Genomic DNA, 14,762 nt, shown 5'->3' with positions numbered 1-14,762 from the left:
ATTGTGTATCAACTATACTCCAATAAGAAATAAATCATCCACAGAAGAATGAATAAAGAAGATGTCACACACACACACACTCACACACACTCACAATGGAATATTACCAGTCATAAAAAAAGAATGCGATCCTGCCATTTAGAACAACATGGGTGGATCTAGAGGATATAATGCTAAGTGAAATAAGTCAGTCAGAGAAAGACAAACGGATGGTTTTACTCATATGTAGAGTTTAAGAAACAAAACAAATGAGCAAAGAAAAAAAGAGATAAGAACAAACAAAAAATCAGACTTCTGAATATGGAAAACACACTAATGGTTACCAGGGGGAGGTGGGGAGGAGGATGGGTGAAATAGGTGAAAGAGATTAAGAGCACACTTATCATAATGAACACTGAGTAATGTATAGAATTGTTGAATCATCATATTGTATATCTGAAACTAATGTGACACAGTAGGTTAATTATACCTGAATAAAAAAAAATTGTATCCAAATTAGTCATTATTTTGAAGTTATCAATATTTCCTATTTCAGCAATGACACAGATTTTCATATTATGAAATTGCAAAAATACCTGTTGGTATGCACTAACGATGAATATGAAGTGAGTTTCCACAATTGTACATTGTTACTGAGTTGGTAAAATTTGACTGCCACTTGCCTCTTTAGCTCAACTTTAAAATTTGCCCTGAAGCACAATGAACCATTACAACTTTTCCCAAGAAGTGTTCCAACCTGCGTCAGTGTTTTTATTATATTCTGTCTGTAAAGATCAACTTATTAGTCTCTACCTAAATTCTGATTGTTGTTTTAGACTGGGCTCAGGCATCGCATTCCCTAAGAACCAAATCCTATCTCAGTTCCTAACTCAACCTGAGTTAAGGATCCTTCTTAGGTACTTCCCTGGGGACCATGTTTCCCTTATCAGAGATCTGTCATAAAAGGTTTTGCACAGATCTTTTAACTTGCTCCTTTCTCCCACAAAAAGCTTCTTGAAAACAAGGAACAATATTACATTATACTTTATATTGAATATAATAAACATAGCCTAAACTTAAGTCTATGAACAACAATCCAGTTTCTGTGCTATTATTACTACCTAAAGTTGGATTTTGGAAACTGGTTTTTGGTTTTTTTTTTTCATAGCATTATAATAATACCCTAAAAATTAACTTAATATCATTGCTGGATAAACAGAACTCATTATGGTATACTGGAGTTCTCAATACTTACCTTATATAATTTCAACCTAATATAGTGTGTTATATTAGAACTCAGTTATGAAATTTATGTGATTACCATCTATTATTTTTTTAATATTAAAAGCAGGTAACCCAACTACAGTTTTCATAGATTACTAACACTCCAAATATTTTAAACCGTAATCCATTGTTTTAGATGTTAGGAGCCATCCTGTTCCTGTGAAAGATTTACCAAAGACCTAAGAATTATAGGTGAGTCTGATGCAGCTTTATGATAAATGCTCTTCATTTCATTCTCATGACTAAAGAACCTCAAACTATTTTTTGAAGCTCTCTGTATGGAAAAGTGGGAATAAAATGGACATAGGACTTTAAAAATAAAACTTTCATTTCCATTTCACCAAACAGCAGTGTTTCACCTAGCCAATACTATGATTATAATCTTCTTGAAAATTTGATCAAATTTCATTGAAAGATCAATAAACATAGGTAATCCATAGACAAACCATGGAAATAGTTGAATTTAAGTAACCCCCCAAAAATATATTTATTCTTATGAATAAATATTTTTCAGAGTTCCATGGGCAAATATGCAAGTATAATTTTGCTAAGACTCTAGTTTAAATTACATATTCTTTCAAAGTCTGTAAACTCCCAGGCCTTGCAAAGGGTATTTTGCTTGAGCTAACCACAATCATACAAAAAAATTTTTAATATTTGATTTTTTAAAAAATATTTTCACAAAAAATATATTCCAATGGCTTTAAACTAACATTTTTATCTTAGAATATTTTTAGATTGACAGAAAAGTTGAGGAGAGATTACAGAGTTCCCATATACCCCCTACCCAATTCACCCATTGTTAACATCTTATATTAGCATGGTATATTTCTCACAACTAAAGGATCAATACTGATAATAGCATTATTAAGTAAAAGTCTACCACTAATTCATATTCCCTTATTTTTACTAATGTCTATTTTCTGTTAAATTATCCCATCCAGGATATTATGTTACTTTTATTTATCAAACCTCCCTAAACTCCTCCTTACTATGACAATTTCCCAGACTACTCTTGTTTTTGATGACCTTGACAGTTTTAAGGAGTACTGGTCAAATACTTTATAGATTGTCCTTCAGTGGGATTGTGCTTACTATTTTTTCTCATGATTAGACAGGGGTTATATTTTTGAGGGAGGAAGATCACAGAGCAAAGATGTTATTTTCATTATATTATATCAAGGGAACATTCTACCAACATGATTTATCACTATTCATGTTGACCTTGATCATCTGGCTAGGGTAGTGTTTAACAGATTTTTCCACTATAAAGTTAATCTTTTCTTTCCTCTTTTCACACTATACTATTTGGAGACAAGTCACTAAGCACAGCCCAAATTTAAGGGTTGTAGAATTATGTTCCACCTCTTTGTGGATGGATTTTCTACATAAAATAATTGGCATTAAACTGAACAAAGATATCAGTCTGTTCCCTTCAATTATTTATTTATTCAATCATGTATTTATATTAGTATGCACTTATGAATATTTATCTTATATTTTGAGTTATAATCTAAAACGACTTAATTTTGGGAGGCAGATTTACTCGGAAAAGGAGTTTAGTTCATTTTTGCTTAAGTAAATTTTTTAAATTGCTCATTAGCTTTAGCCAAGGATTCCTAAGGAGCCTTTCAAATAAATAATTTTGTCCAAATTAAACATTTCTCACAATTTATTCTTGTTGAAAGTAAGTCATTTGTAGAGACTGAAACAATAATTAGGATTGTAAGGAGACTATACAAGAATATAACAAACAGGGGATCCCTGGTTGGCTCAGCGGTTTGGCTCCTGCCTTTGGCCCAGGGCATGATCCTGGAGACTTGGGATCAAGTCCCACGTAGGGCTCCCTGCATGGAGCCTGCTTCTCCCTCTCCCTATGTCTCTGTCTCTGTCTCTCTCTCTCTCTCTCTATTCTATCATGAATAAATAAAGAAATCTTAAAAAAAAAAAAAAAGAATATAACAAACAGGAGACTTTGCCGGGAGGTGCATAGGATTTAGATTTAGATGGCCGTATGAAAGGTAACAACGGTAGCTTCTACAGCAATACTTGTGTGCTTTACATCTTGGTCTTCCAATCTGACTGGACACATCTGAATACAGACCTGATAATTTGCACCCCCACAACAAATAAGAAACAAGAGAGGACACTCTCTCTAGTCTCAGGACAAAAATTTAAGGTGTAAGAATAAACTCATCCAGTTTTATTGATGACCCACAGCAAAGTTTATTCAAATAGATGTATATTTGAGAAGAACCACAAATTCACTAGTCTTGTAAGGCTAGCTTGAACAATAGGCTTATAAAGCCTATGCCTAGTTTAACTTGAGATTCAACCTGTGATTCTCCTCATGATAAGCAACTCTTTTTAGGCAGCACAATACCAAAAGAACAAAAAAGGACCTGCAGAGGGTTGGAATTTTCCACAAGGCACTGGGATTTCATTGAACTCTACATAAAGTTCAATTTCACTGGCTACATTTTAACTCCTGGTAACTTTAATTCCTATTCTCATTTATTGTTCTCTTCTCAGATTTCCCCATATCTTAGTCAAATATGGATAAATGACCCTCATTTAAATTTTATCACAACAATTTAAAAATAATTCTTAAAAAACAATTTATATTTTGAAAAGAGGAGACACAGTAAAGGCCAAAGGCTTAGAGATGGAAAAAATAACTTAAAATTTCATTATATTTCCCTCCCAACAAACAAGAGTCCAAGGCCATATGGCTTCCCGAAGAATTCTACCAACCATTTAAAGAAGAATTAATGCCTATTCTTCCAAAGTTGTTTCAAAAAATAGAAATGGAAAGAAAACTTCCAAACTCTTTCTATGGGACCAGAATTACCTTGATCCTAAAACCAGACAAAGATCCTACCTAAAAGGAGAATTGCAGGCCAATATCCCTGATGAACATGGATGCAAAAATTCTCATAAAAATAGTAGCCAAAGGATACAGATACAACAGTATGTTAAAAGGATTATTCATCATGACTAAGTAGGATTTATTCTTGCCTGCAAGGGTGGTTCAACATGCTCAAATCAATCAATGTGATACACTACATTAATAAAATGGCCTGAACCATATGATCCTCTCAATAGACGCAGAGAAAGCATTTGACAAAGTATAGTATACTTTCTTGATTAAAACTTTTCAGAGTGTAAGGATAGATGGAACATACCTCGATATCATAAAAGTCATATACAGAGCCCATAGCAAATATCATTCCCAATGGGGAAAAACTGAGAGCTTTTCTCCTAAGGTCAGGAACATGGCAGGGGTGTCCACTCTCACCACTGCTCTTCAACATAGTACTAGAAGTCCTAGCCTCAGCAATCAGACAACAAAAAGAAATAAAAGAAAAGACATCCAAATCAGCAAAGCAGTCAAACTCTCATTCTTTACAGGTAACATGATACTCTATGTAGAAAACCTGAAAGAATCCACCCCCAAATTGCTAGAACTCATATAGGAATTCAGCAAAGTGGCAGGATATAAAATTAATGCACAGAAACCAGTTGCATTTCTATACACTTATAATGGGACAGAAGAAAGATAAATTAAGGAGTTGATTACATTTACAATTGCACCCAAAGCCATGAGATACCTAGGAATAAACCTAACCAAAGAAGGCAATAGATCTGTACTCTAAAAACTATAGAAAACTCATGAAATGAATTGAGGAAGACACAAAGAAATGGAAAAACATTCCATGCTCATGGATTGGAAGAAAAAATACTGTTAAAATGTCTATGCTACCTGGAGCAATCTATACATTCAATGCAATCCTGATCAAAATACTTTTGATTTTGATCAAAATCAACTATTTTCACAGAGCTGGAACAAATAATCCTAAAATTTGGATGGAACAGGAAAATACCCTGAATAGCCTAAAGAATGTTGAAAAAGAAAACCAAAACTGGCATCATCACAATCCCAGACTTTAAGCTATATTACAAAGCTGCAATCATCAAGAGAACAGGTACTGGCACAAAAACAAACACATAGATCAATGGAACAGAATAGGAAACCCAGAAATGGACTCTCAACTCTGGTCAACTCATCTCTGACAAAGCTGGAAAGAATATCCAATGGAAAAAAAGTTTCTTCAACAAATGGTATTGAGAAAATTGGACAGCCACATGTAGAATAATGAAACTGAACCATTTCCTTACACTACACACCAAAATAAATTCAAAATTGGTGAAAGGCCTACATGTGAGACAGGAATCCATCCAAATTCTAGAGGAGAACACAGACAGCAACCTCCATGACCTCAGCTAGAGCAACTTCTTGCTACACATGTTTCCAAAGGCAAGGGAAACAAAGGCAAAAATACACTATTGGGACTTCATCAGGATAAAAAGCTTTGCACAGCAAAGGAAACAGTTGACAAAACCAAAAGACAACTGATAGAATAGGAGAAGATATTTGCAAATGTTTTATCAGATAAATGGCTAGTATTCATAAAGAATTCATCAAAATCAACACACCTCAAATAAATAATCCAATCAATAAATAGGCAGAAGACATGGACAGACATTTATTTCTCCAAAGAAGACATACAAATGGCCAACGGACACATGAAAAAATGCTCCACATCACTCAGCATCAGAGACATCAATTCAAACAAAACAAATCAAAACCACAATGAGGTGCTGCCTCACACCAGACAGAAAGGCTAAAATTAACAAGTCAGGAAATGACAGACGTTAGAGCGGATGTAATTAGGTGAACACTCTTACACTGCTGGTGGGAATGCAAGCTGGTAAAGTCACTCTGAAAAACAGTATAGATGTTCCTCAAGAAGTTGAAAATAGAGCTACCCTACAACCCAGCAATTGTACTACTAGTGATTTACCCCAAAGGTACAAATAGAGTGACCAGAATGTTTATAGCAGCAATGTCCACAATAGCCAAATGGAAAGAGCCCAGATGTCCATCAATGGATGAATGGATAAAGAAGATGGACTACTACTCAGCCATCAAAAAGAAAAAGAAAGAAATCTTGCCATTTGCAGCAACATGGATGGAATTATAGAGGGTATTATGCTAAGCAAAATTATTCAATCAGAGAAAGACAATTTTCATATGATTTCACTCATATGTGGAATTTAAGAAATGAAACAGAGGTTCATAGGAGAAGAGAGGAAAAAATGAAACAAGACAAAATCAGAGAGGGAGATAAATCATTAGAGACTCTTAATCCTAGGAAACTAACTGAGGGTTGCTGAAGGGCAGGGCATAGGGGGATAAGGTAACTGGGTGCTGGACATTAAGGAGAGCACATGAAGTAATGAGCACTGGGCATTAAATAAGATTGATGAATCACTGATCTCTACATCTGAAACTAATAATACATTATATGTTAATTAATTGAATTTAAATTTTAAAAATTTCATTTTATTTCCATTTTGAAACACTCAAGCTAACATGTTGAGATATGCTGTATTTGGAGTTTGTATTTACTAACCATTCCTGTAAAAGCACAACTGAATTCATTTACTTCCTTTCAATATCATTTATATCTTTCCATAGACAGTGCTTAAACATAATGTAATTCTAGAGTTATCTAAATCTTAGATAAAATCAGATACTTCTCCCAAATATAGTAACAAATGGTAACAAAAATCCCCCAAATTAGGGCTTCATTTTACATTATCACCATTTCTACATGGACTTAATAATACAAAAGTATGACCAAAGGAGGAAGCGATAGAATTTCCACTATATAGTTTAAGAAAATATATTGTAATGGAAAATAGCAGGATAAGTATAAAGAATAGCACGTGGGGCAAAAATGTTGGGTGTTGTGGTAGAAAAGAGAAGGAAAGAAAGAAGAATGTATGTGGTTATATATATTTCAAAGACCACAAGCAAGGCACCAATAAGAAGGGAAATTTAAACTAAGTCTGTTACTTAAATGTGATTCCCCAAGTAAGTGGACTTCTTAGTGTTATTGATGTATTTAGTTTATGTGGCTCAACCAGATACTAAGAAAAGAATTAGAAAAATTGTTTCTTCTACTGGAGTCAGTTGAACAAAAATTATAAACAAAACGTGTGGGAACAATTAACCAATGATTTTATTGGAAAATAAATGCCCTACAAAGAGATATTCTTTGTAGGTGTGTTCTCACAGTGTTTTCATAAAGCCCTCAGTGTGCTAAGATACCTTTTTCTTTCTCAAGACTAAAGCTGTGGTTAGTAGCCACTGGTGAGCTCCAAAGAATGCGAGTCAAGCTGAATGCTCAAGCCACCAAGAAATTCAGTCTACAGAAACACCAAGATTAGGATATTGACTTACCTGAGCAGGGATGGTTCTTGAGTGAGAGATTTTCAGTGATGTTTCCTGGGTGAGGATGCTGCAAATTTTAGAGGGATGGGCTTACACCACCCTAAATCTATTCTCTCAGTTATCCATCTCTTTCTAACCTTTATTTTGAGGAATCATTCTTTTGTTTGTTTGTTTGTTTGTTTGTTTATTGTGATTTACTTATTTGGTGGGGGTGTGTGCAGGGATGGGGCAGAGGGACCAGGACAGAATCTCAAGCAGACTCCCCACTGAGTGTGGAGCCTAGTGGGGTGGGGGGAGGCAGGCTCAACGTGGGTTCAATCTCACAACTCTATGATCATGACCTAGACTGAAAGCAAGAGTCTGACACCCAACCAACTAAGCCACCCAGGTGCCCCAAACTGAGGAATCATTCTGGAGAACCTTACCAACCTACAAGATTCTGAAAGCTTTCTGAATTACCAAAGAATAAAAACAGATATTTAATTAGGATTGAGTGGTAAATATATTGTGATCCTTTGACTGCCATAATCATGTAAGACACAGATGGTAAGTATTAGTCAGAAAATGTCATCTCTAATATTATTTTACTAAAGTTTGATAAATAATTTTTCAATTTCAGCTACTTTGCTCTCATTTATAATCAACCCACATTAAAAAGGCACACATGAAAATGATCCAGCTCAATAACAGCAACAATAAAGAAATAGGGCATGCAAATATGGACATTTTTTTAATAACCAGCTTCCAAATGCTGAATCTCCTTTCTTAAACATATCATTTTTCCCTCCTTTCAAGCATATACTTCCTTTTCTATGCTTAAAATACCTTTTCTCTAATCCTCTATGTGATTTGTATCCTTTAAATCTTTGCTTATATTCCCAAAGGTTTATAACCGTAGAGTGACAAATCACCTGCATCTTTGCAGACACAGGTTTGTGTATCTATAGGGAACTCCCACCTGCTGACTGAAAAAACAAAATCATTAGATTCTATTTTTTAAAATTAAGCTGCTATGCCTCCTGCTGATATAATCTGTTATAGAATATAGGTAGGTCCTGCTGCCGTAGCATAGTTAAGTAGTAGACTCTAACAGCAAGACCTCTGACAATATCAATTTAAAATGTTTTTAAATAAACAAATCTCATATCAAAAATGCATAGTACTTTTCATAAAAGAACCGTCAAAACACGTTTGTTGTGTATCTGCAGTACTACTGGCTCCATCAAAGGAAAAAGAGAGGTGGCATGAACTCTAAGTGGCCTGACAAAAGGAATCATGCAATCACCTGAGACAGCATGTTTTCTTGTTCTACTGGGAAGAGATAAAACAAAACAAAAAAGCCAAAAGCTTATGTCAAAATAAAAACAGAGACAAAAATTTCTACTATTACAATTCATGGATTTTGTACTAGGCAAAACAGGTGTATTACTAAAAATTTCACAAGAATAAAAAAGGTGCTGCATATCTAATTTTTTTTCAAAAAGTATATACATAAATTAAATCTTTTAGGTGTTCTTTCACTGATAACACAAGAAGTTCCATTACATTTTGCCTTGGTTCTCTATAAATAATTAACTTTACAGGAGAATACATCCATTGCTTAGACATGTGTGGGTTTGAATAACTGAAATTATCTACTAAGAGATTTCCATGTGGAATATAAATTCCTAAAGCCTATGTACCGATTTTATATCTGCTTGCTATTCTTGGGATTTGCAAGGATGCATTCTGATTCTCTTATAGATTACACCTCAATATACTCAGTATGTGTTAAATATCCCTTACCATATGTGAATAAGATAATAGAAGAATAAAAATGGTTTCATATACACTATAGCATAGTGCCATGTTTACATACATATTAATCAGTGGATGCTGCTTTATAATGTAATCAATTTGCTATGTATCAAAGAAGCCCATGGCATATATATCATAAACTAAATTGCCAGGGACATTTTTCAATATATAACAGCAACTGAATCAATTATATTACAGCCGTACAAGAATTTATTTATTTGAGTCCACTGCCTGTCATGTAGTTTCCAGTGATTCTAAGTTCATTACAAGCAGTCTATAAATGTTCCTAGAACCGGGTTTTTCACTTTTACCAATAACTGCATAATGTATAGGCAATATCATTCTGATTATTTAGAAAACTTCTAGATTAATATGATCTATTCAAGTCAGTAAAGAACCAGGTAAATAAGATAATGGTATCAATCAAGTTTAGGAAAATAGGAAAATGGAAACTACATACTCTTTTTTGGCAGTGAATGTTATGTAAGAAATTGGTTAAAAGGGCATCCAAGGACATTCTACAGCAGCTCACACGTCTACAGCAAAGAGAACAAAGGGAAGAGGTTGGGGTTGCTAGAACCTACAGCTTATAGGATTTTCATTATCTCTAAAAAGGCGGTGCTACTTGTCGATGTTGATAAATCTGAGGGAGTGAACTGAGATTGGTTTGAGGAATATAGATAAATCAAACTTGGGAACTGGAACCTTTGCCTGCCTTTGAGACTGCTGAGACAACATTAATGGGAACAGAAGGGCAAGTTTCTTCTTCCTAAAGCTGCCTTTGGGGCTCCCTCTACTGCTTTCTAGTGGCAGGGCTTAAGAGGGATCCAGCAGGAGAGGGAGAAATGGGGTTTGCAGAATCTCAGCCCTGGTTTTACAAAACAGAATATAGAAGAATGAGTTAAGCTAACGCATAACAGCTTAGTAAGCAACACTCTGATAGAAATCCCAGTTTTTATAAGTTCCAAGGTATTCATATTTAGTGTCCATTTTACTCTTAAACATGTAGTGATGTGGGTGACAAATTATATGGACACTATAGAGATAAAGCTGTTTATCCAAATTAAATCAAATAAAGGTCCATGGTAAAATAGGTTCCAAAGATAGCCAGCTTCAATCTCTCCCCTCCTATTTGGAACATGCTGCTTCCCACATGAAGTTATAACCTACATCCTTTTACCTTGAATCTGTGCTGATCTTAGTAACTTGCTTGATGATAAGAATGTTGTAATAGCAACATTCTGGAAGTTCTGAGGTTAGGTCACAGAAAGCTTTGCACTATCTGCCTGGGTCTCTTGAAATGTTTGCTTTTGAGACATTTCCACTCAGAACCCAGTGACACAATGTTCTGAGATGCCCAAACCACATAAAGAGACCATGTGGTGGAGCTACAGTGGGTAGCACAATTGAAATCCCAGGTTAGAACCAGCATCAAGTACCATACTGTACCATACCTTTCATGCATCCAGCAATGTTAATGATGACAGCCCCAGCTGATAACCAATTAGCACCACATGAAAAACCAAAATGAGAACTGCTCAGTAGGGCCACATTAATAAATATAAATATCAAAGATAATAAATTATAGTTTTGAGCAACCGAATTTTAGGGTGTTTAGTTACATAGCATATGTAACCAGGACAGCCTACCTATTTAGTTTTCCAAGAACTTTTACTAGTGAACTTTGGCCCACCAAATAGATATCTCTATCCTCACCCAACCAATGTTGGACCTATCAATAACCTGGTTTTATCAGTAACCTTGGTTTTCCTCACCACAGTTTCCTGTATTTTCCATTTCACTCAAAGTAGATTATAAACATTTGAAAGGAAGGAATCATGCTCTATTTAACTTCCATGTCTCCCATTTGATAACTGATGGTTAACTAGGTGTGATATCATGTTAATTACTGCTGCATAACCACTAGACTCAAAATCTCACATTCATGGGTCAGCAGATTGTACATCTGGGATTAACTATATAGCTTTGCATCAGGATGCATTCTATCTGGACTTATATTCAAGCTGTGGGTTAAGTTTACATCTATTCCATATGTTTTTCTTCTGAAGCTAAAGCTGAAGAGCAGAATCTGCTGAGATCATTCTCTTCTTGTATTTTTATTGTATTTGTTACTTGTAAATTCATAATTTTATTAGTATTTATTATTAGGATTACTTATTTAAATGAACACTGATTAAATTTAAAGATAAGCCCTTTAAAGCACTGAAAGTATGCCTTGTAAAAAGTAACTGAGCTGGGGAAAAAAGTGCACTCAAGTACTGCATCATTTTTCTTCTAATTTTGTAAGGACCACAGTAAATCCATTTATATACCAATGCTTTCAAGATACATGATTAAAATGTTCTGAGTTCAGATATTATGGACATCTATAGTTGTTCCAAATGAACATTTAGAAACTCAGAAAGCATTAACAACGCAGGTGAATATTATTAAATAGAATAAATCATTGACTCCAAATACTTTGTATTTCCTGCTGTAAATCACTGATTCATGTTACAACGATGCATTATTTTAATTCAAAGCGAATTGTGGAAGCACGTCTAAGGTTTATATGATAATCCATGATAAACACCTACATAGGTAAGGATGTACCCTGAAGCATGAAAATAAATAGCTATGGGAAAAGTATTAATTTTATTTCTGTTTAGTTAATTTTTACAATTAAGTATTTACAGACTATATTTTATCAAAATATTATTGGATTTTTTAGTAAAACTATTACTGAAACACTAGAAGCCTTTTTTTGGCAAATTACTAGATAGTGCTAGTCTCCTCGTTTTTATTATTTCATTTATATTATGATCAACAACAGCTAAAAATAATCTGTAGTGAAAGAAATTAAACAGTGAGGTTTTATAAGTATGAAGCATTAACTAGGAAAGTACATACAAGAACTTTCCAGCGAGGTAGAAATTATCTATATTGAGATAAAGGTGTAGATTACATGCCTTTGTGTCTATGGTAAGGTCATTGAATTGTACACTTAGGCTAGATATTTGGGATGTTTCTGGTTTGGGTCTATTTTGAAATAACTGTCATGAATACTTTTGAACATTTCTTGAAATATGTGCATGCATATCTATTGATTATATACTGAGAAGTGAAATTTTTTGGTGTATTGGTCTGCTAAGACGTCACAGACTGGGTGACATAAACAATAGCAAATTATTTTTTTTTTTACAATTTTGAGGGTTAGAAATCTAAGATCAAAGTTCTGGCAGAGTTGGTTTCTGGTGAAACCTCTCTTCTTGACCTACAGAAGTCTACCTTTTTACTGTGTCTTAAAATGGCCTTTCCTCTGTGTATGGGCACTCAAGATGTCTCTTCCTCTTATAAAACACCAGTTCTATTGATTGGGGCCTTACTACTTCAGTTAGCCTTAAATACCTCCTCATAGACCCTATCTCCAAATGTAATTGCATTGGGGGTTAGGACTTCAACATAGGAATTTGAGGGAAACAATTCAGTCTGTAACACTGGGGTATGATATTTGTGTTTCTGCTTTCTGTTTTTTGAGGTTTTGTTTTGGTTTGGATTGTTTTTTTTAGTTTTCTAAGTATACATTTTAACAGCTTTATTGAGACAATTGACATACAAAAAACTGCACCTATTTAATGTATACAACTTGATGAGTTTGGACATAGGCATACACTAATGAAATCATCACTGAAGTTAAAATATTAGATATGTCCATCATTTCCAAAGGTTTTCATCTTTTTGTTCTTGTTGTTTTAAGAACACTTAATATGAGATCTATCCTCAACAAAGTCTTAAGTGTACAGTATAGTATCGTTAACTATAGGCCAAAGTTGCACAACAGATCTCTACAACCTATTCATCTTACATAACTGAAACTTTATACTAATTAAACTCCCAATTTTTCCCTTCCTCCCACTCCTACCAACCACTAATCTACTCTCTGCTTCTATGAGTTTGATTATTTTAGATAACTCATATAGGTGGAATCATTTGTCCTTCTGGTCTATATCACTTAGCATAATATCCTCCAGGTTTATCTGTCATCACATAAGACAGAATTCCCTTCTTGTTTTAAGGCAGAATGAAAAAAAAAAAAAAAAGGCAGAATGATATTCTGATGAATGAATATACCATATTTTCTTCATTCATGCATTTGTTGATGGACATTTGGATTATTTCCCTAGCCTGGCTATTGTGAAGAGAGCTGCAACAAACATAGGAATACAGAGATCTCTTCAAGATCCTGATTTCAATTATTTTGGATATACGCCCAAAAGTAGGATGGCTGTCCAACAATTTTTAATTGAACTTTTACTACAATTTTTAATGTATTAATAATAGATTCATTGAGATATAATTCATATACTATAAATTTCACCCTTTATTTTTTTATTTTTATTTTTTTTTAAATTTCACCCTTTAAAAGTACCATCTTATAGTAGATTTGTCCCATATCCTTTGAAGCCATGCCATACGTTTTTGTTTAATTGGCCTACTTTTATAATTATACATCATATCACATCTCTCTTCTACTCTTATACTACATAGCACTTTTATTTGTTTATCTTTATTTTTTAAAATATTTTATTTATTTATTCATGAGAGACACAGAAAGAGAGAGGCAGAGACATAGGCAGAGGGAGAAGCAGGCTCCATGCAGGGAGCCCAATGCGGGACTTGATCCCAGAACTCCGGGATCATGGCCTGAGCCAAAGGCAGACACTCAGCCACTGAGCCACCCAGGTGTCTTGGCACTTTTATTTTTTTAACTTTTTATGTGAGTATAGTTGACATACAATGTTACATTAGTTTCAGGTGTACAATGTAGGGATTGAACATTTCTATACATTATGTTATGTTCACCAAAAGTATAAATACCATCTGTCAGCATACACCGCTATTGCAATATCATTGACTATATTCTCTACGCTATACTTTTTAAATGAGGTATCACCTTATATTCAAAATGGCTAAAATTGAAAAGACAAGAAATAACATGTATTGGCAAGGATGTAGAGAAAAAGAAACTCTGGTGCACTGTTGGCTGGAATGTCAATTGGTTGCAGCCATTGTGGAAAACAGTATGGAAGTTCCCCTAAAAATTAAAAATAGAAATACCATATAATCCACTAATTCCAAAGAAAATGAAAACACTAGTTCAAAAAGATATATGCACTATTGTGTTTACTGCAGTATTATTTACAATAGCCAAAATATGGAAGTAACCCAAGTGTCCATTGATAGATGAATGGATAAATGTGTGTCACACACACACATACATGAATATTACACAGCCATTAGGGATCTTGCCATTTGCAACAACAAGCGTGGACCTAGAGGGTATTATGCTAAATGAAATAAGTCAGACTGAGATGACAAATACCATATGATTTAACTTATA

The sequence above is a fragment of the Canis aureus genome, chromosome 9, assembly GCF_053574225.1.
Source record: "Canis aureus isolate CA01 chromosome 9, VMU_Caureus_v.1.0, whole genome shotgun sequence".
NCBI classification, from domain to species: domain Eukaryota; kingdom Metazoa; phylum Chordata; class Mammalia; order Carnivora; family Canidae; genus Canis; species Canis aureus.
The sequence above is the reverse complement of the archived record's forward strand: the minus strand, read 5'-3'. Positions refer to the sequence as shown.